The sequence below is a fragment of the Ursus maritimus genome, unplaced genomic scaffold (genome assembly GCF_017311325.1).
Source record: "Ursus maritimus isolate PB19 unplaced genomic scaffold, ASM1731132v1 scaffold_21, whole genome shotgun sequence".
NCBI lineage: Eukaryota > Metazoa > Chordata > Mammalia > Carnivora > Ursidae > Ursus > Ursus maritimus.
The window spans coordinates 30,636,315-30,641,167 of record NW_024424564.1 but is presented as its reverse complement, the minus strand read 5'-3'; the positions used below and the strand labels follow the sequence as shown (position 1 = coordinate 30,641,167).

The 4,853-nt window shown below is 40.7% G+C and overlaps 1 protein-coding gene across 2 annotated transcripts in view; it reads right to left on the bottom strand.

Moving 5' to 3' along the window:
* NUDT4 (nudix hydrolase 4) overlaps positions 1–4,853 on the bottom strand; it is a 16,975-nt gene that overhangs the window by 11,850 nt on the left and 272 nt on the right. The gene's annotated exons all lie outside the window — the stretch shown is intronic.

Sequence of the window (4,853 nt, the reverse complement as noted above, 5' to 3'; positions counted from 1 at the left end):
AAAAAAAATGCTGTTCAAGATTTTATGTAATGCAGTTATGCCTTCAGAAGATGGAGGTACTTGAAATTCTTAGTCCTACACACCAAATGGCCCCCAAATGTCCTTTGTGTTTCAGCTTTTACTCTTATAACTGTTCTTGGTCACAGCCTGCTTCTGGGAACAACTAGTCACTACAAATGACTACTTCTTGGTGGCGAGGGGGGGAGCTATCTAGAGAACCTCTCAAGTGATACCTAAATCAAAGAATATAGAGTTTTATTTTGTGAATCATAGCCATTTAGAAGCTGTACTGTGGTTTTTGTTCGTTCTGCCCACATTATCATGAACCAGGATGCATGAATGGTTGAACTACCTCTACCATAGTAACTGTACTATAGGCATTTAGCCAAAATTAGGCCAGCAAGCAGCATATTAGCAACACCCAGTGTGTACACAGACATTTTTAAAAGATCTTAAGTTATAACAATGATTATTGTATCCATTAACCAGCTACCTACTGTTATTATTAAACAAATTAGTACTACTTTTTGGGACTACAGAGGTACAGTGCTGTAAGTAACAGCCCATTTTGGGAAAACGTGCTTAACCCAAATTAGATTATTGCTACCTTAAAAAAGATCAAAATTCAAAATCTGAGGTATGGGTTCTACTGAATGCGTATCACTTTTGCACCATCATAAAGTTGAAAAACCACAAGCTGAACCACTGAAGTCAGGGACCATCTGTACGGGATTGGTTAGATAGATGAATGTTAAGTTGGACTGATGACATTTTCTCCTAGCATGTCAGTGTTTTGAAGCTATGGGTAAGCTTTCTTTCACACATTACAGAAAACCTTAGTGATATATACCAAGAGCCTGAAACAGATGCAAATTGTACAAAAAATGCCTTTCCTTGAAGGAAGTGGCTGATTGAGTGGCCTGAGGAGCCCTGTAGGTCTGGGAGAGCTGCAGGAATAGATGACATTTTCCTATGTTTAGAAAAGCCTGCCTTCGGATAGTTACTAAATTTTCATCAAAGTGGTCTCCATTTGAAGCGAGTATCTTCAAGGACTTAAATCTGAAAGGACTTCTGCGGGAAGTATAAACCCCAGAGTATACATGAGAAAAGGCAGACTGCCTACTGATCCCAAGTGTACAAATGTTAGTAGAGATATACCTGTACTAATATTTCTTATTAAGATTGTTTTTTTTTATCAGGGCTCTGGTTTTAGAGTTCTGCTTTCCCTACCAAGTCTTTTTAGGAGTCTGCTTTTTAAAGTCTGCTTTCCTTTCCAAGGCTTAGTTTTAGTGCATGATTTTGTAGAATTCAGACATTTAGTTAATACACATTTGGCATTTAGCAGACTGTAGAATGCAGCCCCTGGCTCAAGGAGCTTAAAAGTTAATTAGGGCAGTTAAGTCCAAATGAAAGGGTAGTGGGCAGTCTTTAAGACTGTTTTGTTAGTGTTTCTCACTCACAACTGTGCCTGGATTCCACCCAGAATCAAGTCATTTCTATTTCTCTTTTTAGCACTCTATCCTATTTTACTGCCAGATCATCCTCAAGCTTGAATACATTAAAAATGTAAATGTTCCTTGTTCAAAACTAAGTGTTCCTTTCTTGCCTACAAACTCCTCAGCCTTACATTTAAGGTGCTCTTTTTCAACCATTATCTCTCCCATGCTATCCTAAGCTGCAGCTCAACTAAACCACAGGCCCAAGTTTTGCTGTTTGTGATGCCTGGTCCTTCCTCTCTCACTGACTGAAATCCAGCTCCAGTGGATCTTAACCCTGGAGCACATGATGGTACTTTTCCCTTTCTATCAGTCATTTGTCTATCCTCCCACTACAGAGTATGTTTCTTTGGAGTTGACGCCTTCCATCTCCGCAACCCTGTTCAAACTATCATATACGCAATTATGTTCAATTCTTATTTTTGGTTACCTTTTGTGAATGTATTGTTGTCTTTCACTGTACAAGCACAATATCCCAGCTACTCTATGGGATGGTTAGTGGAAGTCCAACTGCCAAAACTAAGGGTGGTTCCCTACAGAAATAACTGCCTGCAGAGGATCAAATGAACAGGAGATTTAGAAATAAAGGACCTGGGCTCAAAATTATCTGCCAGTTTCTGTGACCTTGGGACAAATTATGTCTGTTGCCTAATTTCTTTCTGTACAAATGCTAATGCTTATTATTTACCTCACAGGGAAATTAAAATGGGCAAATATAAAAACACCCCCCCCCAAATATAGACTGTGCTTTTAGAACCTTCTTCCTAAAACAACCTGTTCTCAATTATGGGCTACTGAGAACTCCTTCAGTACAAGAAGAACCATACTGGAACACTGTGTGCGTAACTTTTTGTGCTCAAACAATTACTATTTTATTTCAGTTGAAACTATGGCATACATTTAAATCTTCCAACCAGGACCCAGGTGTTGTTAACCCAGTAGCGGGGATTATTCTCACCTAGTAGCTAAAGAGGTGGATTCAGGCTGTTTTGTATCCTATCCTTAGAAGGCTACCAGTGTAATTTCAACAGAGGGGGAATAAATTCATAGCAAAAAGAGCAAGATGTCCAGGAAAGCTAATAGGGTTCATTTTGTAACTATCATTTGTAACTATAATAGAAAGAGCCCCAAATATACACAACTACAGAAATGAAGATCCTAAGAGATAAACCACACATTAAGGTTGGCTGTGCATTTTACCTAGAGAATTCTAGAGCCTTCCCTCAGAGTACATTCTGACTTGGTTTCTCAGTCTTCACTGTACAAGATTTACCAAGTTTTACATAACAGATTTCTCTAATACTCCAGAGCCTGCTCCTTACTTCATTTTATCTAATGGCAGTAGTCTCTTGACTCAACCAGAGGCTAGGAATTTAGCATTTATTACAGTAGGTACAATTTCCAAGGACAAAAATAATTCATTGATCTGCTAAGGTGATTTCTGAAGCGTTCTTCAGGCTTTGCTTTACCATTCACACAATACAGATCATTTCAATTTCCTCCCATTTCCTTTATTTTCCCTTGGGAACTGTTTTTTACAAAGCCTGAATTCCAAGTTCAGGTTATGGCAAGACTTCAAAGTCATCACTTCCAGAAAGGCTTCCAAGCTCAGCCTCAGAAAATCTCTCATTCAGCAAACAGCATGCACCCAATTGCTAAGGAGCCTTGTGCCAAGAGCCCAGCATCAGGAACAGGGACTGGATCCTGACTCCTGACTCTACCACTTCCTAATTATGTTATTTGGGGAAAGTACTTACAATCTGCAATGGTCTCCTCACCTATAAACCAGCACCAAGAGGATGAAATGTAACAAACTTAGAGGTCTTCAGGCAAGCCCCACACATGGTAAGCACTCAACTAAGAATGGGATTACACAATAGTGAGCAAATCATGATCACTTTGGGCTATTCTTTTATATTCAAAGCTTGTTTCTTCCTAACATGGCCCTTCCCTCAACAATTTTCTAATCTTTTTAAACAGAATATACTTAATGCTTGTTGTCTGTTTACTCTGTGAACGTTAAAAAATCTTTCCCCTTCCACTTTCTAGCTCTCCAAAGTGGGCCCAGGTCATAGACACAGACCTATTTCTTCTGAAAACTCAAGAAAATTTAGGCTTAACACTTAAAGGCCCCCAACTGAGCACTGATCAGCACTAAAAGCCTTGGTTTCTTTTCAAAACAATAAAGGCAAAACGAGAGTTTGAAGAGCACTATTTTGTAGCACTTTTGTTAGCATAGTCAGAACTATGCTACTGAGAGTACACTATGTCGTACCCATCCTAAGTACTCGGATTAGCAATAAGGAAGCCATTAAACTTCCTGTCTCCAGCTTTAGCCTGGTATTTTATTGGACACAGTTGGTTATGGAAGCAGAACTCTGTTAATTTTTCCCTGTCTAATCATTTTAGGAGTGGCAATGCTTTATAAAAGATTTTCATGGCTACCAATCAACTATTATTGCCTTAAGCAAATTTAAAACAGTGAACCATTTTTAAATTAAATAAACGTAACTGAAAAGGAAAAACTGCTCTCCAGGAAAGCCTATGGGCCTCATATCAACCAAACGCAGGAGGGTAAATTACGGAAGATAGACTGCTTACTCTTAGAACAAGAAAGGCTGCTCCTTTCCAGATGTCAAACCAAACACAGCAAAGTAAAGAAGCCTTAATAAATACGCTGAGAGCGAGGGATTACGGTCTGAAAATGGCAACTTTGTCCACCTCTAGTCCACCTTCTCCCTCTGGCGTTACTCCACATTTTTCACTAGCCATCTTTCTGCAGTCAGAAAACTTTAAAAGAGGAGGCTTTTAAAAAATCTATATCAAGTATAATTATGCCAAGTGCTTACGAGTTAAAGGGTCCACTTAAAAATGGGATTTAAATAACCAGCCCGAATGGGGCTTTATTTTAAAGCACGGGGTTTGTTGGCTATACCACAAACACCCCAAGGTTTAATCCGAAAACGCAAACGGCTGTATCGTGGAAGGAAAAAAAAAACACAGGCAGAGGCAGAAGAGCTTGGGCTGCAACACTCAACGCCATTTCTGCCGCCTCTGTTAGCACTCGAGGTTTATCTGGCTTTACACTCAATTCGCGTGTTAAGATGGTGACTCCCGCCAGAAGCGACCTAAACCGCCCGGGACCTACCCGCGGGCCAGGAGGCGTCTGGGTGTCAGGTCCTCACGACCGCCCAGTAGAACATTGGGCTGGGCCAGCCCCTTTGTCTCCTCTATCAACCCAGAGAAAGGAAGGAAGGAGGGAGGGCGGGCGGGAGGAAAAGAGGGAGGGGGCTAATCCCTTCCAGCCCCGGGGCCACAAGAAGGATCGGGCGAGGAAGGGGAAGGGCAAGGACCCCC